Here is a 22,716-nt window from a genome sequence, read left to right as displayed (position 1 = left end):
TATCCTCTAATTTTTCTTTCAGTTGGAAGACAATTCTCAATTAATATTCCTACACAATCCTGGGATTCTGAGTGAAAGGTACCTTTGAGCTGCAGAAAGCCTTGGAACCTAGAAAGAAGGTCTCCCTCAAGAAAGCTTTAGAAATGAACTTTCCTGGAGAAGTTCAAGAGTGGTAAAAATAAAGGCCTCTTCTTCCTCTCTACTCTGGATATTGTTCGCTGAACTATATTCCGTTTCACTTATCCTCCATTCAGCTATGTGCAAATTTTTGTTAAACCCATCTATGGATATTTTATTGGCTGTCTGCAAACCAATTCAAACCCTGGCCAAAATTTTTCTGGATCAATTTCTCAAAGTTCTCTGGGATACCTCACATGTGTTCATAAAATTTCCACATGATCTTGGGGCGCCTGGGTGGCTCAGTGGGTTAAGCCGCTGCCTTCGGCTCAGGTCATGATCTCAGGGTCCTGGGATTGAGTCCCGCATCGGGCTCTCTGCTCAGCAGGGAGCCTGCTTCCCTCTCTCTCTCTCTCTGCCTGCCTCTCCATCTACTTGTGATTTCTCTCTGTCAAATAAATACATAAAATCTTAAAAAAAAAAAAAATTTCCACATGATCTTCTATCACTTCCTGCTTCTTTATACTAGGTTCTTATGAAACTATCTTTTGCCATACTACTGAAGCCATGCTAAGGAAAATGTGCCCAGTGACAAAGAACTGGGTAAGATTGTGAAAAAGTGGTGATGCCTCTATTGTCGTCAAGACTGCTGACCTCAAAGCTATTATATTTGCCAGTTCTGAGTTGTGTTTTCAAAGTCCTATGGATATTTTAGTAATTTCTCTTTTTAATTTTAACTGTTCTATGAGAACTCTCTCATCCTAGAACTTTGGGCTCAGTCCCTAGAAATAGACAAGAGAAAAAACCAAATGACAGCATTTTCTATGTTCCAGCTGAAATAAGTGACAATTCCTGGCATATGTTTGCACACAAATGTATATGTATATATCTGACTCCGTAACTTAGGTGAGAAAGGTAATAAAATCTCCTTAAGTCCTAAACACAGTTTTATAATCTATTTAACTTTCTGCATAGCCAGCAAAAAGATGACAAGAACTATTTAGGGAATAAAAAGGCAGGTCTTGAGAAGCAGCAAGATGGCAAAGGAGTAGGAGTCTGAAATTTCACCTGGTCCCAGGAGTTCAGCTACATAGTTATCAAACCATTCTGAACACCTACAAACTCAACAGGAGATAGAAGAGAGGAATAGCAGCAATTCTATGAACAGAGTAGTGACCACTTTTGGGGAGGTAGGACATGTGGAGAAGTGAATCTGAGGCAATATACAGGAAGATAGACCATGGGGAGAGGGGCCAGCTCCCAGCAAGTGAGAAAGCAGTGGAGCACAAAACAGGAAATTTAAGTCTGCTCCACTGAGACATTGCTCCAGAGGCTAAGTGGGGAGTGGAGTCCCCACTGGGACAGTGTGATCTCAGGACCCTCAGGTCACAGAAAGACCATGGGTAGCTGAGTGTGGCAGAGATCTCAGGAATCAGGGTAGGGAAGCTGCCTGCAGAGGTGGAGCCAAGAAGTGCACTCTCAGCTTGGGGTTACCTTAAACTGTGATAGGAGGCACAGTGGGCCACTGCTTTTCGGGGAGGGACCCATCAAGCAGCATATCTGGGGAGACTCACCTTCCTCCTCCAAGAGGAGTGGTGTGGGAGCATGCTACAGGAATCTGCTGGTTTAGAGACACCAAACAGGGCCATGTGCCAGAGATAGAAACACTCGATCACAGGCCAGGTGAGTTCAGAGCGCTGCTGGAGACCAGGGAGATGGGAGGGATTGACTGCTTTACTCTGGGCGTGCATTGAAGAGTGGAGCCCTGAGCTCTCAGCTCCTATGTGGCTGGAGATTGTGAGGTAGCCATCTTCGTTCCCATCCTCCAAAACTGTGCAGAAATATTTCAGGGAACAAAAGTTACCAAGAGCAAACCCAAGCAGATTGCTTAGCCTGGCCGCTGGCAAGGACGGTGCAATTCCACCTCCGGGAAAGACATCTGAGAATCACTGCAACAGGACCCTCCCTCAGAAGATCAGCAAGAATATCTAGCCAAGATCAAGTTTACTGATCAATGAGAATTGCAAAACACCAGTACTAGGGGAATACAGGACATAGAATTCATGGCTTTTTTTCCCCATGATTCTTTAGTTTTTCAAAGTTAAATTTTTTAAATTTTCTTTATTTTTTTTCTTTTTCTATTTTTCTTTTTTAATGTTTCTACTTTCCTATTTTAACCTATTTTAACTATTTTATCTTATCAATGCCTTTTTAAAAATCTTTTAATTTTCATTTTTATAGTCATATTCTATCCCTTCATTGTATTTAACCTTATTTTTTAAATTTAATTTTATTTTTTCAATGTTCCAAGATTCATTGTTTATGTACCACACCCAGTGCTCTGTGCAATATTTGCCCTCCTTAATACCCATCAACAGGCTCACTCAACCCCCCCACCCATTCCCTTCCAAAACCCTCAGTTTGTTTCTCAGAGTCCACAGTCTCTCACACTTCATCTCTCTCTCTGATTTCCCCCAATTTACTTTTCCTTTCCTTCTCCTAATATCCTCCATGTTATTTCTTATACTCCACGAGTACATGAAACCATACAATAATTGACTCTCTCTGCTTATTTCACTCAGTATAATCTCCTCCAGTCCTGTACATGTGGATACAAAAGTTGGGTATTCATCCTTTCTGGTAGAGGCATAAAATTCCATTGTATATATGCACCATATCTTCTTTATCCATTTGTCTGTTGAAGGGCATCTTGGTACTTTCCACAGTTTGGAGACTGCGGCCATTGCTACTATGAACATTGGGGTACAGGTGGCCCTTCTTTTCACCACCTCTCTATATTTGGGGTAAATACCCAATACTGCACTTGTCAAAGGGTAGCTCTATTTTTAATTTCTTAAATTTAAGAAATTAATTTAAGAATTTAAGAATCTCCACATTGTTTTCCAAAATGGCTGCACCAACTTGCTCTCCCACCAACAGTGTAAGAGGTTTCACTTTCCTCCACACCCTCTCCAACATCTTTTGTTTACTGTCTTGTTAATTTTGGCCATTCTAACTGGCGTAAGATGGTATCTCAATGTGGTTTCGATTTTAATCTCCCTGATGGCTAATGATGATGAACATTTTTTCATGTGTTGGTTAGCCCTTTGTATGTCTTCTTTGGAGAAGTGTCTGTTCATGTCTTCTGCCCATTTTTTGACATGATTATCTGTTTTTTTGAGTATTGAGTATGAGGAGTTCTTTAAGGATCTTGGATAACAGCCCTTTATCTGTAGTGTCATTTGCTATTATCTTCTCCCATTCTCTGAGCTGCCTCTTTGTTTTGTTGACTGTTTCCTTTGCTGTGCAGAAGCTTTTGATCTTGATGATGTCCCAATAAGTTAAGCAACCAAGAAGAAATAGATGCATTCCTGAAACCCATAAATTTCCAAGACTGAACAAGGAAGAAATTGGCAATATGAATAGACCAATATCTAATAACAGGATTGAAGCAGTGATCAAAAACCTCCCAAAAAACAAGAGCCCAGGACCTGATGGATTCCCTGGGGAATTCTACCAAACATTCAAAGAGACATAATACTTATTCTTCTGAAGCTGTTTCAAAAAATAGAAACAGAAGGAAAACTTCCAGCTCTTTTTATGAAGCCAGCATTACCCTTATCCCCAAACCAGGCAAAGACCCCATCAAAAAGAAGAATTTCAGACCAATATCCCTGATGAATATGGATGCTGAGATTCTCAACAAAATCCTAGCTAATAGCATCCAACAGTACATTAAAAAGATTATCCACCATGACCAGGTATGATTTATCCCTGGGATGCAAGGGTGGTTCAACATTTGCAAATCAATCAATGTGATAGAACAAATCAATAAGAGAAGAGAAAAAAACCGCATGGTTCTCTCAATTGATGCAGAAAAAGGCTTTGACCAAATACATCATCAATATCATTCTCAATGGGGAAAAACTGACAGCCTTCCCCTTGAGATCAGGAACACAAGGATGTCCACTCTCACCACTATTGTTCAACATAGTACTAGAAGTTTTAGCAACAACAATAAGACAACAAAAAGAAATAAAAGGTGTTTAAATTGGCAAAGAAGAAGTTAAACTCTCTTTCTTCACAGATGACATGACACTTTATAGGGAAAACACAAAAGATTCCACTCCCAAACTACTAGAACTCATAGAACAATTCAGTAATTTGGTAGGATACAAAATCAATGTACAGAAATCAGTTGCTTTCTTATACACTAACAATGAAAATATAGAAAAGGAAATTAGAGAATCGATTCCATTTACTATAACACCAAGAACCATAAGATACCTGGGAATAAACCTAACTGAAGAAGTAAAAGATCTGCACTCGAGGAACTACAGAACACTCAATGAAAGAAATTAAAGAAGACACAAAAAGATGGAAAAGCATTACATGCTCATGCATCAGAAGAATAAACATTGTTAAAATGTCTATACTGTCTAAACCAATCTATGCTTTCAATGCCATCCTAATCCAAATTCCACTGGCATTTTTTAAACTGCTGAAACAAACAATCCTAAAATTTGTATGGACTCAGAAAGGACCCCAAATTGCTACGGAAATGTTTAAAAAGAGAAACAAAACTGGGGGCATCACGTTGCCTGATTTCAAGCTTTACTACAAAGCTGTGATCACCAAGACAGCATGGTACTGGCACAAAACAGTCACATAGACCAGTGGAACAGAGTATAGAGCCCAGATATGGGCCCAAAACTCTATGGTCAAATAATCTTTGACAAAGCAGGAAAAATTAATGTTATTTTTTTATATATATGTTTTTCTTTCTTTAAAATTTTGAGATACAGTTTCTTCCAACATATCAAAATATACCCTAAATCTAGTATATGGCTTTGTTATAATCTCCCACCTGATCATATTCTCTCCTTTTTTTTTCTTTTTTCAAAATCAAAATCCTTGAGGAGAACAGAGGCAGCAACTTCTTCCTAGAAACATTGCCAAAGGGCAAAAATGAACTATTGGAACTGCACCAAGACAAAAAGCTTTTGCACAGCAAAGAAAACAGTCAACAAAACCAAAAGACAATCAACAGAATGAGAAAAGATATTGGCAAATGAGGGCGCCTGGGTGGCTCAGTGGGTTAAGCCGCTGCCTTCAGCTCGGGTCATGATCTCAGGGTCCTGGGATCAAGTCCCGCATCGGGCTCTCTGCTCAGCAGGGAGCCTGCTTCCTCCTCTCTCTCTCTCTGCCTGCTTCTCTGCCTACTTGTAATCTCTCTCTGTCAAATAAATAAATAAAATCTTTAAAAAAAAAAAAAGATATTGGCAAATGACATATCAGATAAAGGGCTAGTGTCCAGAATCTATAAAGAACTTATCAAACTCAACAGCCAAAGAACAAATAACCCAGTCAAGACATGGGCAGAAGACATGAACAGATTTCTCCAAAGAAGACAACCAAATGGGCAACAGATATGGGAAAAAGTGCTCAACACACTCGGCATCAGGGAAATACAAATCAAAACCACAGTGAGATATCACCTCATACCAGTCAGAATGTCTAATATAACAAGTCAGGAAATGGCAGATGTTGGCGAGGATGCAGAGAAAGGGCAACCCTCCTACACTGTTGGGAATGCAAGCTCTGGAAAACAGTATGGAGGTTCCTCAAAAAGTTGAAAATAGAGCTACCCAATGACCCAGCAATTGCACTACTGGATTTACCCTAAAGATACAAATGTAGTGATCCAAAGGGGCACCTACATCTGAAAGTTTAGAGCAGCAATGTCCACAATAGCAAACTATGGAAAGAATCTCGATGTCCATCAACAGACGAATGGATAAAGAAGAGATATATATATCTTGGGCAAGAGAGAGATATATATAGAGAGAAAGAGAGAGATAAATATATGTATCTCAATATCTTGATATATATATATCTATATATATATATCTCATGAGCATGAGTATATATAGATAGATATAAAACTATCTATATATATCACATCTTCTTTATATATACATATGTATATATATACACACACACATACACTGGAATACTATGTGTATCACACACACACACACACACACACGATGGAATACTATGCAGCCATTAAGAAAACTGAAATTTGCCATTTGCAACGACTTGGATGGAACTAGAGGGTATTATGCTAAGCAAAATAAATCAATCAGAGAAAGACAGTTATCATATGATGTCACTGATATGAAGAATTTGAGAAACAAGACAGAGGGTCATAGGGAAAGAGAGGGAAAAATGAAACAAGATGAAACCAGAGAGGGAGACAAATTATAAGAGACTCTTAATTGCAGGAAACAAACTGAGGGCTGCTGGAGGGGAAGGGGGTGGGATGGGGCAGCTGGGTGATGGACATTGGGGAGGGTTTGTGCTATGGTGAATGCTGTGAATTGTGTAATACTGATGAATCATAGACCTGTCCCTGAAACAAATAATACATTATATGCTAATTTTTTAAAAAGGGTCATGTCTTGGGGCACCTGGGTGGCTTAGTGGGTTAAGCCTCCACCTTCGGTTCAGGTCATGATCCCAGAGTCCTGGGATTGAGCCCTGTATCTTCCTCTCTGCTCAGCATGAGCCTGATTCCCTTCCTCTCTCTCTGTCTGCCTCTCTGCCTACTTGTGATCTCTGTCTGTCAAATAAATATATAAAATCTTTAAAAAAAAAGGGTCATGTCTTGATCATCTCTGTATTTATCAAAGTAACTAGCAGAGGATCTTGTAAATAGTAACCCCTTATTAAAAATTGCTGAATAACTAAATTACACAAATAACTAAATGGTTGTTAACAAATGAATTGGTGGTATTGCCAGGTCCTCTGTTCAGCTTAGATAATTACCAGAGCAGTTGCTCAATAGTCTTCCCATATTATTCAAAACCCAGAGAGAGGGGAAATACATGAATATAGTCAACCAATCTTTGACAATGGAGCATAGACAATACAATAGAGCAAAGATGGTCTCTCCAATAAATTGTGCTGGAACAACAGGACATCCATGTACCAAAAAAGCGAATCTAAATATAGGCTTTACACTCTTCACAAAAATTAACTCAAAACACATCACAGACCTAAATGTAAAACACAAAACCATAAAACACCTTAGACAACATAGGAGAAAACCTAGATGATCTTGGGTATGTCAATGACTTTTAGATACATGAAAAGAAAGAATTGTATCATAAATAATACAATAATCATAATTTTGAATGGGTTAATATATGTTTAGAATGGTATTTTATAAAGGTAGTTTTATTTTTACTAATCATATCAAAGCTGTTATGCATATTAGAGAAATGCATTTAGTTGTTTTTTTTTTTTTTTGGTGGAAAGTTTAAAAATTTTATTCTGGTTGCAGCAGGAAATCATTGGAGATGGCTTTTTTTTTCTTTCTTAACTGATTTTAGAGCAGTTTTAGTTTCAATTTCAGTTTCACAATTGTTATCATACCCAAGGATATGATACATGAAAGAAAGAATTGATAGACTGGACTTTATTAAAATTAAAAACTTCTGCTCTGTGAAAGAGACAGGTAAGAGTATGAAAATAAGTTACAGATAGGGAGAATATATTTGCAAAAGAGACATCAGATAAAACTCTATTGTCCAGAACAAAGAAAACAACCTGATTTTAAAATGGGCAGAAGATTTTAAGAGACCAAAAATCTTTGGTGAGCACTTTTAGTGAAATCACTCTATACTCCAGTATAATAATGAATACCTATCATTACATGCTTCTCAAATCCACAGAATGAACATGAAGAGTGAACCTAACGTAGACAATGGACTCTGGGTGGTAATGATATACCACACTAGGTTGAATAATTGAACAAATATGCAATTCTGGTGCATTCCAGTTTGGCTGGACATTCGCAAAAGGGAAAGGAATGGGAGAAATCTCTGTGCCTTCTGCTCAATTTTGTTATGAAACTAAAGTAGGACTCAATCCCAGGAACCCAGGATCATGACCTGAGCAGATGGCAGACGCTTAACCAACAGTGCCACCCAGGTGTCCCCCGCAAAAATAATTTTAATAACTGCCCTAAGTTCAACAGAAGCTGAGGGGAAAATTGGCATCATTAACATATAGCTGATGTTGAAAGAAATTCCCTATTTAAAGAAGCTATATAAATCAACTGAAAATCAATTTAATTGGGAAGAGTTGGAAGATGGATGTGATCATTGTCAGGTAATGATTAACTTGGCATCCTTCCAGGAAGGGAACTGGCCTGTTGAAAGTCTCCAGAGAAATCGAGTCAGTCCAGTGTTTGAGGCAAGGTACCATGTGGCTATTCGGCCATTTTCTCCTGTAGCATGACAGTTTCCATGACAAATCATGACTCAGGAGCATCATCTAGCTAGTAAGTCCATATACAACAAGAATATTACAGCAACCTTGCAAAATGAGTCAAAAGTTTCAAATATTAGATTCAAATGTTTTGAAAATTCTTTTTTTTAATATTTTATTTATTTATTTGACGGAGAGAGATCACAAGTAGGCAGAGAGGCAGGTGGAGAGAGAGAAGAGGAAGCAGGCTCCCTGCTGAGCAGAGAGCCTGATGAAGGGCTCGATCCCAGGACTCTGGGATCATGACCTGAGCTGAAGGTAGAGGCTTTAACCCACTGAGCCACCCAGGCACCCCATTTTGAAAATTATTAATTTGAAGAGTTGCACTTCAATTTAAATCACTTGATAGGCAGTATTATATTTTATATTATTTATTATTTAGAGAAAACAGAAATGCATTTAAAGTTTTGATCTAGGGCACCTGGGTGGATCAGTGGGTTAAGCCTCTGCCTTTGGCTCAGGTCATGATCTCAGTTTCCTGAGATCGAGGCTCAGCAGGGAGTTTGCTTCCCCCCGCCCCCTGCCTGCCTCTCTGCCTACTTGTGATCTCTCTCTAATAAATAAATAAAATCTTAAAAATAAAAGCTTTGATCTATATATTAATTTATATCATATTAATTATTAAATACATCAATTTTCACTCCTAGATCCAACCAGAAAAGTGAAAAAAAACATGAAGTACTCAAAGGTTAAAATTCAGTATGTTCACCCCTATTTTCCCCAGTTACATTTAAGAAACTATAATAATCACAATAAAATTAAACAAATACTTGAGATGTCAATATAATCCACTTAAGTCTTTTCACCCTGAAAGTTTTCCTTTAGGTTGTAAGATGCAATAAACAAGTCTGTAATCTTACATAATCTTAGGTAATGCCAGGTACATTTATTCTAGAAACCCAAGGATGATCCCAGATAAAACTTTTATAGCACATGGAAGACTTGGAAGTCATACATGTTTATAGGTAAATTTATTACAGTATATAACAAAACTTGCTTAAATTTCAAAATGTGTAGTGTGTATATATTAAGCAAAGATTAAGCGCTAAGGTTTATTAAGAGGTTAGAGAGATCTTTCCCTTTTCACTTTTATTTTCAATCTAAGTATTGGTTTATTTGAACCAAACTGTTTAGCCCACATTAAATCATTGGGCTTATTAATAAATGATAATATATCTGAATTATATTAACATATTAAGATTTCACAGTTTTCATGTCTTAATATAAACTCATATTTTAAAATTATTATTTTTCACAGGAATTTACAAAAGAGATCTAATTTGTGAATTTGCTGATTAATTGTAGGACACTGAGCTCCATATACAAAAGTCTGCTACCATGACTTGAAATTACTTTCTGGCAGATAGCTTCACCAATTTGAGCTATTAGAACTCATCTGACATTAAGGTGGGTTATTTTCAATAGTTATTTTATTTCTACTAACTATCATTACAACTACTACACTCTCTCTCTCTCACACACACACACACACACAAGCACAATTTAACAAAGTAAAAAAGTCTATCCCTGTTTCTCTTGGGAAATGATTTCCCCTCAAGTTGTCTGGATGGCTCCGTCATTAAGCAACTGCCTTCAGTTCAAGTCATGATCCCAGGGTCCTGGGTTGGAGCCCCATGTCCTGCTCCCTGCTTAATGGGAGACCTGTTTCTCCCTCTCCCACCCTGCCCACACCCCCTTGTGTTCCCTCTCTCACTCTCTCTCTCTCTGTCAAATATATAAATAAAATCTTTAAAAAGAGAGAGAGAGAAGAAAATGATTCCCCTTGGCAAAATGGATTTAGGCTGAGATCAGATAACTCTACAAGATCGCCTCAGCCAGCTGTTGAGTCTTCAGAGACTAATGAACCTCACAGGGGTAGAAAATTCCAGAGGACAGAGTATAATTAGTGAACAATATGTCATTCAATTATTATTTTTAATCGTGTTCCATTTTATTTACAAAACTATTCAAAATCTGTTATACTCTGTAGGCTTCAGTAAGAAAATGTTTTTGTATATGTGTACGTTTGCTATGAAACTTCCTTCATCCCTGAGAATCTTGCAGAATCATAGTTTTACAAACAGACATTAATGGCGTACCTACCATGTGGTGAGCACATAAGCCTGACGTGTGCTATTGTATTTAATCTTTGCATCTTTATCTGGTAGGTACTATTACTGGGTTCATTTTACTGACTATTAATCTAGGATTTAAAGATGTTGGGTAAACTGGGAGAGCCAACACAGTTTGTGAAAGAGCTGGGGTTTTGAGGTTCACTTCGTGGCAGTAAATCTCTGATTCTGCGCAGTACAATACTGCCTTCAAGCCAGAAATTCAAAATGCTCTGATGTAAAAAGAACTTCTACAGATGACTTTTATTGACCCTTCATAACCACCTTGCCAAGATGCACATTTGCCTTGTGTGTGGAGCTCAGAGGCAAAGCCAAGGCTACAAGCGCCTTCATGTTGGTCTAATTTTAAAAAGATAGATAAATAAATAAATAAATAAATAAGATTTTTAAAAACTAAAATAAATTTTAAAAATAAAAATATAAAAATAAGTAAGTAAATAAAAGAGATGACTTGTCAAATCTAAACAAGACTTTCCTAACTAATATAGTCATTTAGATTTCTAAACAAAAAAAAAAAGGGAAAAAGATCACTATGTTAGCTACTATGGAGTAGCTAAAATATGAAAATATTTTTCTTAAATTTTTAAGTATTTTTGCTTCATTTAGCTACCTGTCATTCTACCATGAGTTATTCTAAAGATAAAAAAGGGGTCTTTCTATTTTCTATTTAGCCAAATAAAAATCATGACTTTTATGGTGGTGGTGATCATTTTCAAGATGGGAGGTCCTTACAGACAAATCAATTATGGAAAAAGTAATTAGAGAACATTTTTATCCTTTACTTTTATTAGAATTTTGAATATTCTCAATAGATCATTTGTTGGCAGATTTACTCAGTGTTTTCTAAATTTAAATTTCAAAATTTTAAATTTAAAAACATTTTTTAAAAATTTTAAATTTAAACTTTAAAAATTAAATTTTCTAAATTTTTAACAGAAAAGAAAGGATAGGACTAAGGGTGTTTCATTAAATTTCTTCATGGATTTCATTACTAAATGTCATCTTTCAAAGCCATTTGGGATTTTCTTTTTTCTTAAAGTACTCTGCACTTCCCTGAGAATTGCCATGTGGAGACCAATCGTGATGACTTAATTTAATAGAACCTTATTATTCATTAAATATGCCAAGGAAAAATTTGTCTTTGGGGTATTCTTACTACACTGACCTTTGAAAACCAAAGAGCTTTTTTTTTTTTTAAGATTTTATTTATTTTTGAGAGAGAGAGTGAAATCATGAGCTGGGGGAGGGGCAGAGGGAGACACAGACTCCCCATTGAGCAGGGAGCCCAATGCAATGCCTGGGCTTGATCCCAGGATGCTGGGGTCATGACTTGAACCAAAGGCAGGTGCTTAACTGACTGAGCTGCCCAGGTGCCCCCCAAGAGCTATTTCTTTCACTTTATCAAATATTTAATTGGTTTTTCTTCAGAGTACTGTTTCTTCAGATGCATACTTGCAGAAACAATGTGTTTGGAAACAACAACTACAACAATAATAATACAGATGCAATTGAGAAATTTTATATACTGTGAATTACCTTTATATGCTCTTTATATTTTACTATGTACCTAATTATTGTACAAACTGTTTACATAAAAGTCAGATCTGCTTACTTCATGGAAGATGTAAGGAGTTTTCAAGCATAATTTTGACTCTGTGATTTTTGCCTGCTCTCGCTTGAGGCATTAGCCCCCAAGAAGATGTGGTACTACTGTATTCAAAATGGAAACAAGCCATTTTTATTCAACTTTTTAAAAAATTGAGATGAAATTCCACTATGAATACATCAATATATACTCTGAAGAGCCTAGGTCTCTTTATAAACATTTAAATTAAATGACATGTAAATGTCCAGCAAATTTATACCAGCCACCAGGTCTCTTGAGTATGGAAGCATCAAATGTCACGTATCCAAAAAAAAAAAAAAAAATCAAGTACACTTGTTTTTCTCAATTCAGAAACTGAATAACTGTCTATGCCTTTGGATTCTCTTCTTTCTGTCTCTATTTTTTCTTTTTGTTTTTGTTTCTCAAATGTGAATGAAACAACTAAGAGTATTTGACATCTTTAACCTTTAAGGGAATCCTCAAAGCATTCCACGCCCTTCCAAACATCACATGAGCCTGAATGGAGGTGGGACAACTTGCCTCTAGAGCACATCTGATTTCCAGCCTGCAACCTCTTACTTTTAAGCTTTAAAAGTCTCAGAAATTGCAAAGAAAACAATATAAAAGCATCTCATAGATTAACAGACCATTACTGGTCCTCGACACTTTAGTAGATGAAACCCCCTTGATCCCAGACTATAAAAACGCCTTCTGAGGACTCTTGAGCTCCTCTTTGATTCTTGGCCCAAGTCTTAATTTTCTCACAGTGCTGAAGCTCTGTATTTCATTAGAGATATCATCTTAAATCCCTGTGTGCCCCTACTTGTTTTAACAGGGTTTCTCCTCTCCAGACTCATCTGTATCTATTTCGAAGGTGAACAAATAAATATCAAAATATATTTTTAAAACCTATTGGTAATAAAGACTGGGTTGGGCTTTTTATTTACTTTTTAGATAAAGCCCAGGGGTCAGAAGCCTGAATTTTCTTCATTTTAGTCTCATATAATCACTTCATACGGAGTCCTTAGGTTAAAAACACTCCTGTTAGGACTGGGTCCAGCTTTTATTTCACACCTTAAGTTATCCTTGTACTTTCTGTTTCAACTAAATTTACAGAACCCCAAATGTTGATAATCAAAAGTAAAGGAATCTTTTCACTCTACACAACAAAAATAATAATTTCAATAGAATTAGGGTCTAGAGTTTCCCTCTAAAAGCAAAATATGAAAACCTGAATCTTCGTAAAAGCCCAACCTTTAGTGTGCCAAACGGTGTTTGTTCTGCATTCTGGCTACTTTTTTGTAGATGCATTCCAATCTACACACAGACACACACACACAAAACAAAACAAAAACAACAACAAAAATGTGTTTTTTTTCTTTCCCCCTGAGGTATTATCTAATCTACAGCTTGATCCACAAAAACATAGCCTACAGATCACGGGTTCATCTTTAGTTGTTTAACATGATAATAGCTCCATTGTTTTTTCTTTTTTTTTTTCTTGATAGTATAAATAACACATGCATATTGAAGAAAATTTTCACAGTATGAAAAAAGAAGAAAATAGGTCAACTGAAATCATTTTTTCCTGTAGTATTTTTTATCTAATTAAATTATTTAGTCAAAACAAATTATTTGTCATGGCATTCATCACAATGGAAAAAAGTGTGTATACAGGAAAGCCCCTACTTCTTAGGACTTTGCAATGCAAAACTACCTGCCTATGTCTTTGGGTCAGTCATTTGTCACTGAGTAAATTATTAAAAAATCAATCCAATTGTTCTAAAATTACATTAGCATTATGTAAGATACTAAGCTAATTAGATACAAATTACTTTAGCTACAAGCTACATCATGGTGATTTCGATAGAATTATCTGCCATAAGTATATAAAGAGATCAAAATATAGAGTAGATATTAAATGCTTTATACTATTAGCAAGTTACAAGGAGAAAGGACAGGAGCATCGTTTGAGGCATGATTAAGGCAAAGATAATTCCCCTGACTTTTGTATTTAACTAACAAGAAATTTAAATATTTCATATTCGAAATTGTCAACCAAACCATGGGCACTTGAAGTTGAATTAAACACTTTTATAAGGAAGATAAAATTATTCAAAGTTACTCTTGTTTTAAATTAAATAATTTTATTTTATGGGTTCGGTTCAGATAAATGTGTTTTTTTGTTTTTTTTTTTTTTTAAGATTTTATTTTATTTATTTGAGAGAGAGAGAGACAGTGAGAGAGAGCATGAGCGAGGAGAAGGTCAGAGGGAGAAGCAGACTCCCCATGGAGCTGGGAGCCCGATGTGGGACTCGATCCCAGGACTCCAGGATCACGCCCTGAGCCGGAGGCAGTCGTTTAACCAACTGCGCCACCCAGGCGTCCCCAGATAAATGTGTTTAAGTGCATCTAATCACACTATCATTGGACCTACGTGAACAACTGATTTCTACGCTTAAGATATTGTTTCTTTATCTGAACATTAAAAGCCCATATTACAGAGGTAGGTAGGTGGGAGGCAAGCATAAAATTGATTCAGACAAATTCCCAAAATTACTCTTTCTGAAAAGCAGTACCATACACAGGGGGGTGGGAGGAGTTTGATGGCCAGCGAGGGAAATCACTGGTTATTACCTGATCTCAGACAAGTGAGAACATTAGTTTTCTAACCAAAAAGAAAGAGAGTAATAACCTATTTTGTGAGAATGGTAATAAATTTGGTGGAAAAAACTGCACAGAGTACCTGGAACAATACAGATTCTCAAAAAAGTTTTGGTTTACTTCTATTCCTTATTAAAATAGGAACAACAACACTCTCCCATAAAAACGAAAATAATCCAACTGCTCCCATCACTAAAGGCTTTTAGTTAGCATCTGTGAGGAACAGTGTTACACAATGTGTGATGTATATTAAAGCAACACTGTCCCTACTTAAGGAACCCTATAATCCAAGCTTGGCAATGCAGATGAACTTAAAGAACCTGAGTACAAAGGGGCTATCCATTCTAGAGACACTTTTATACGCCATCCTGAAAAATAGCACCCTGGCCTGAAATAATGAGATACTCTTTGGTTAATCATTCACCCTTGTCATAATAAATATATTAAAGAAATCAATTCATTAAAAAAAGAGGTTGTTTATTGTGGGTTATTAATTTTAAAAATGATCATTACTAAAGCTAGTTGATAATTTGTACACAACATAATAGCATACCGCCTGATCTGAAGACATATAATTGTGCATATGTGTATACATTTATGTATAAATGTAAGTATACACATACATATATTTATGTATATTTCTGCAAAATATTTTATGTGATTTACAAAATAGATATATAATGTGATGAAAAATAATAAAAGTTAATTATAATCAGAGGGAGAGGGAGAGAGACTCTACCAGAAAAAAAGCCTAAGAAAAGTTTAAAGCTGGTAAAAGCAGGCCTTACAGTCGTGAAGTCCGTTACTCAATATCTATTGTTAATTTGTTTCTGATTTTCCTAGTGCCCAACAGAGGTCAAAACACGGAGGAAAGAGACTCCAGAATCCTAGCTGCAACAAAGAAGCGATATTTTTCCTTAACATTGTGATTCAGTAGAAGTTTCTCCAGCGAGAGTTCTCACAATATTAAAGGACAAAGTAGACAATATATGCAATAGCATCCCTTAATACATAAAGTAGATTTATTTTTTAAGGAACTCTATTCTGAGAATACCACGGTGCTAAGTCTAGTGAACTAAACTGAAATTTACTTTGTGGGGAAAATCCTCTGGAAAGAATGTTACTGGCCAAATCATAAATAGAGGAGTACGAAAGACCGGTGCTCCTGTCTCATTTTCTCACTTATAAAATGAGAGAAGTAGGTTACACCAGTTCTAAATGTTTGGCTCAACACAGAGCCTCAGAATAGCTCATCTGAATGCTTGGAAGCTAATATTTCTATAAAAAGAAGAACAAAAATGTCTTTAATAAAGCTAAGAAAGGGAAACATTTGGAAAGGAGAGGAATGGAACTTGGCAATCTCTCATTTCTCTGGATGAAATACGCGGAGAGAAAACTAGGACCAAATTTCACAAACTGGAGGTCTGTTGGCACTGAGCTTTGATTCCTTCCAGCAAGCATGGTGTTTTTTAACTCATTGCCAATCTTTAAAAATTGGAAGTTGTCACATAAAAATGTGAATTTCTGGTTTCTCCTAAATGAGTCAGAAATACGCTTAGATGGTAACAATCAGCTGAAGCTGCATGTCCAAGGTCATACTGTCTAGTACAAAGTCACATGCTCCTCAGTAGTCTCCACTGTGAAATTAGGTCACCTGCCTTTCATCATGGGGCTTGTGCTATTTGCTTCATGTTACAGATTAAGGAGAACAGAACATGTAAGATCTCATATCCAAATTTCCCTTTCAAAGGTGAGAAGATGATAGATGGATGAAAGCAGTTTATTTCAAGAAAAAATAGACTTACTTCTTGGTAGAAATAAAGAAGATGCCTATCTATTTAAATATGATCAGTTAATCTGATCTGGAAATGTAGAGATGTTGGCCAAAAAGCACAAACTTCCAATTATAGGATGAATGCATTCTGGGGATCTAATGTACACCATGGTGATTATAGTTAATAATACCATATTATATGCTTGAAAGTTGCTAAGAGTGTATGTCTCAAATGTTCTCACCACAAAAAAAAAAAAAAAAAAAAAGCCACAGCAGAGATATTAGCTGAAGCTACGGTAGCAATCGTTTTGCAACATGAAGGTATACCAGATCAACACATTGTGCATCTTAAAGAATGCGTTATGTTCTCCATAAGCTAGAGAAAATAAAATGCAAAGTATGAGAGAGGAATCTGCGATTAGAATACACGTAAGAGCTACATCAATTAATCACAATGTACTAAGCTTATCTAGATCTTGAGTCACATAAAGAAGTTATAGACATTTAAAAAAAAAATGATCTGTTTTGGGGCACCTGGGTGGCTCAGTTAAGCAGCTGCCTTCAGCTCAGGTCATGATCCCAGGGTCCTGGGATTGAGCCCTGCGTTGGGCTCCCTGCTCAGTGAAGATCCTGCTTCTTCCTCTCCCTCTGCCTGCCTCTCTGCGTACTTGTGCGCTCACTCTCTCTCTCTCTTTGTCTGTCTGTCAAATAAATAAATAAAATCTTTAAAATATATATATGATCTGTTTAGTCCATTTTGCTTACTCTTCCAGTTACATAGTACCGGAAGGCATTTCTGTTTTATATATAATCTTATACAATAACTTATTTCATAAAAACAATATACTTTGCTTTAGCATGTTGCCTTTACTTCAAAGTATCCTGGAACAGTGGAGAAAAGAACAAATAAAGGTATATCCAAAAGAACCATCTAAGAGAGACAAAGAAACTATCTCAAAAATACACCTCACTTCCAAAAACCTATGAGCACTCATTTTCTTCAAGTTTTACTTGCATGTGGAAAAAAAACCGAATTATGTATTTTCTAATTATATAAAGATATTACAGACTCGGGGGAGGGGCAACATGGGTTTCCGTTTATCAACACAAGCACATTAGACCTATTTTAGCCATTACAATAGTAGCATGACCTGGAAGCTTACTGCTATATCTTAATAACATTCAATTCATTAATATGAGTTTGAATATGAACTCTATAATAGACTGAAACCTGGCTCAATATCTAGAATAAACTGTGTCTACAAAAAAAAATTTTTTTTAATATTAGAAAGAAGTGCTTAACAGGGTGACCTAGAAGTTCCATCTCATCTTGCCTGGTGTTAATTTAGTTCTTGTAACATGTTTGTCAATTATAGAGTTACTAACCATGCTCTGAAGGATATAAAAACAAAATGGAAAAATCATTCAGGATATAAAGTTCTGATTAGGAGGAAGTTACTGAGCCTCTGCTGTATACAGACATGGTAACTTGTCAGTTTACGGTACCTCATTGGAGCTTCTTGATCCACCTGTGAATTAGGTTTAATTTCTCCGTGCTCTTCTGATACACTAAAAAGGAAGGGTCACAATACCTAGAAGAACAGTGAAAACAAAATCACCACAAAATCCATAAGAAAGCTCAATACATAATATTTTCACAGAAAATATAAAGAACAAATCTCTCATCCTGCCAAATTCAGACCGAATCTGTACCCACCGTTCTCATCAAAGCAAACAGACTCTGGAGCAAAGGTCATGTTAAGGCGGTGAAGGCAGCATCCAAGCATGAAGCGCCCAGCTTCCCGTTTCTTCCTTTTCCAACCATCTTTTTTCAGTGGTAAAAACCAAGATACAGTAAAACTTCAATAACTACACTAGAATCCCTCATTAACGGCTGGGTTTTTTCCCAATGATTTTGGGAGAAAGTGTCAAATCACACACATCCACACACAAAATTCATAGTAGATTTAATTAAATACATACAACATTTGTAATATATCCTGGGCTTGGTTTAAATTTAACCTCAAACCCTGTGAATCTTTTCCAGTCAAACCTGTGCAGTCAAAACTAGTCTACAGAGTAAGGCTAGCATGCAACATAGCCTTACTAGCCCCTAGACTTAAAGAGGGCTAAGTTCAAAACCCGGCTTTCCTGCTTGCTTGTTAAATTACTAGCCTTCATTGTATTCATCTGTGTAAAATGGGAAAATATTGACTCCATAGGATTGTTATGCTAATTGAATGAAACCATCCATTTCAAGCACATAGGAAGTGTGCATTATAATGCCACCAATTCAGTTTTCCTATATAAACTCTTAAAGCAATCAAATGCGCACACACATGTGTGTGCATACGTGTGTGTGTTAGAAATCTTTTGGTAATACGGTGAACCCATTACAGATTTTGTTAATGAATGTACTCTAACCTGAAAACACAATTAATTCTAACACCTTATTATATAATTTTTTTCAAAGATTTTGGGGGGCATGCATGAGTAAGGGGGGAAGAGCAGAGGGGGAGGGAAATGGAGAGGCGGGTTCCCAGCAGAGCACAGAGTCCCACAAGGGGATCCATCCCACAACCCTAAGATCATGACCTGAGTTGAAATCGAGAGTCCGATGCTTAACTGACTGAGCCACCCAGGTGTTTCTAATTCTTTCCTTTTTAATAGTTTTATTTTCCTTACTTCACTGAAAAGCAAGAACCATGGTGGAAAAAGAAGCTGTTTGAAAGTCAACGGGACTAGGTTTGAGTTTCGGCTGTCACTTATTTGCTGGGTGACTACAAGTTACATGAATTTTCCTATTCTCAGTTTTCTCATCGTTTAAATAATTATTGGCATAAAGATTAAAGGTGTCCAAATTGATAGTAGCTCTTTTCATTATTCTGATGTACGTAGTTATTCACTCTACATTAAAATTTTTAGGACAATACTCAATATTTAATTTGTATCATAAACAAGGTTTAACATTAAAATATGTAAAGGATATTTTAAAATCCTTGGATAAAATGGCTTTCGTTCACTATTCATTTCTGTGATTTAAAAGATAAATTAATTTAGTTAATCAGAAGAACAAATGATTTTTAATGTGCCAAATTATTGACATTTGTTGAGTCACGCAGCCTCTTCCCTTGGGTGATATAGACAGAAATGTTAATGGGTTAGAGAAAAGGAATGCGTCATACTAAGATATTTAGGGAGATCCGTGTGATCGCATGTTGGTACTCTGGAGCCCCAGTAACCTTTCTGATACTTTTTCCATGAGACACCAACACAGGAATTATTTTTCCATTTTTGTCATGCTCAGACATGAAGGTAATTCAAAGCATAATAGATGCGCCTTTCCACCTGGATAGCAGAATGACAATAACATAGTTTTATATAAAGAATATAAAATCATTATTATGTTGTTTGGGCTATCTCAGAAAGAACCAAAAATCCCGCAGTGAACTCCAGCAACCATAGATTTTTAAATCGACAGCTGGTTAACATTACAAGAATGAATCATGGAGCAAAAGTGACGGCTGGATAGGAGCCAGGGAGGCCAAGAGATACTGGAGATAATTTCGGTATTTTAAAGGGTGATTTTCTTCAGTGCCTCTGACCTGGTGCTACATACATCTTAATTTAAGGTGGCAGATAGTGTGATAAAAAACAAAGTACAATTATAATTTAAACCCAAAGGATCTAAACAAATAGAAGTGTCTTAACGGTGGTATATTTTCCAATCAGGGCAAAGCATTCACTTTGCCCAACCAAGAACTCTTCGTTAAATCCTAGAAATAGCTAGTGTTTCGCTTAGAACTGTTTCATGTCTCTCTCTCTTTTTTTAATTAGGAATAAATTGTATCTGTTTTATGGTCAAGTTAAAACAAGACTTCTACCTAGACGCTTGACAGGTAAAGCCACACCAATCTTTTCAGCTTTAAAACCAGTCAAGGAAAAAAAAAATCTGTTTTATGCTTCTCAGACTAGAAAACAAAGTTATGAGAGGTTTTTCCCTCCAGATTTAGTGTAAATGTCCCCACCTGACGCTCACAAAAGCTGAACTATCAAACGGAATGTGAAGGCTGAGGTTCAACACCTGCGCTTTCAGCGCTGCCAACAAAGGAAGACGGAGCTTTCCAGCTACACACCTGCTGGATGGGTGGATGCCTTTAACCTCCTCTGCTCGAGATGAGTCCCCACAAGACAGAAGTGGAAAAGCACAGTCTTCAAAGCGTGACGCTCAGAAGAGCAGGCAGAAAAACCCGCGGTATATTCCAAGGTTTAAATGCTTAGTTCATTGAATTTATCTGGCGACATGCTCCGAAGGAAACTGTATATACATAGAAAAAAAAATTCAGTTGCTCCTAAACAAAACTGAGGGGAGGGGGAAAGCAAAGTTCTAAAAACACCAAAGGAAAATAAATGATTATTTAAAGGAAACTAAACTTATGACATTCGGTAGCAGGTATGGTAGCCAATTTTTATGTTATTCCTAGAAAATGTATCAAGCATAAGTAGAGCAAAAACATATTTCTGAAAAAAGACATTTTTGAGATACAGTTATCTCATAAATGCCAGACATGTAATTTATGGCCTTTACACATTTACTTGCACAGTTAATTTACTGTCATATGTATTCATATCACTTAAAAATTGTATACAGTCATTGTAATCTACTCTTTTGAAACCTTAAGTTGATAAATAGATGAGTCACAGAGAAATGAACAGAGTATCTCTTTGGGAAAATGTTTAACCCAACTGTTTATTTTAACTAAAGGAAAAAGAAAAATTCTAATAATTGTGTAATGTGAAGTATCACATTATGGAAAATCCAAAAGATTTCACTTTGTGGCACCACTTAAAATAGCATTATATGTAAAAGATAATAAAGTGTTGGGATTTTGTGTATGTTAAAGCAATTGGGACTTATTACATTTAAGAAATATTTTCAAACACTGGGCTAAATGCCCACATCATCCAACAGCAAGACGACTTTAAAGCATTTAATGTATAAAATAATTAAATTACCATATATAGCTAAAAGGATTTCACAAAACAAAATTTTTGAGGTACTTTCATAATGGTTTGAAAGCACAGAAATCATTTCTTTTCATTGATTAAAAAAACAGGGATATTCAGGTATACCACCCTCATTTATAACACTGCAATTTGTTTCAAGGCTTGAGGGGGAAAGCTCAAAGTCTGTGTGCGTTTCCAATGTTAGATGTGGGCACAAGCAGAATCCCTTTGGAGTTTCTGGAAGATGAAAAAGAAAACAACTTTCTTTCATGCTCTTTTCTTAATAGAGATAGAACAGATTTGTGAAGCTGCCACCTAGCCAAATATCAAACTCTGGAATTCTTCCCAAAAGTCATGAATGAGTACTTTTTATATTCAAATAAAGTGATTTAGTCATTTGTATGGTATAACCTTTCAAGAGAGAAAGTTCGCATACCAAACCAGAGCATCACCAGAACAACCTGTATGTCAGTGGTCATCCTTCTAACCCATGCTTGAACTTTGGCAAGTAGTTAAAATTCACACTGGATTGTCCACTTCCTATAAATGAAGTGAAAATGTGCTGACAGTGTGAGGAAAAGGTTCGAGCAAGCTAATAGGTTTTAGTGTCTGAAACTTTTGGTAATCTGGCTTTAAGTGTCAAGGGTCTTTCAAGGTGGATTCCATCTGTCCTATAAAGTTATGTATTGAAACATAATGCATCCCTTTGATCTCCTTTGTAAAAACCCTATGAAGTCAACAAAATGCCCCCATTGACTCAACAGCCAGATCCCCAAACTGTTGACATGAAAGATTTTAACACTTGTAAGTGTTAGTAAACAGTAAGTGAGCTATGTGTTGAAAGCCTGTCAGTAAAAAGATGTGGTGACGGGCCGTATCTCGCCACAAGTATGGGCTGTCCTACTGATAGTTTGTACCAAAATGAGACAAAAGAGCATGGGTTAAACCAGAATTAGGAGATGATAATGTCCACTCACATAAAATTCCAGAGCTATTCTCTAATAAGGCATTTATATTTTATTTTCAATCATTTAAGTTAGTGAGAAAAAATATATCTGTGACATAGACTCATATCATGG

Source organism: Neovison vison, chromosome 11, assembly GCF_020171115.1.
Source record: "Neovison vison isolate M4711 chromosome 11, ASM_NN_V1, whole genome shotgun sequence".
Lineage (NCBI taxonomy): Eukaryota > Metazoa > Chordata > Mammalia > Carnivora > Mustelidae > Neogale > Neogale vison.
This window is presented reverse-complemented; position numbering follows the sequence as displayed.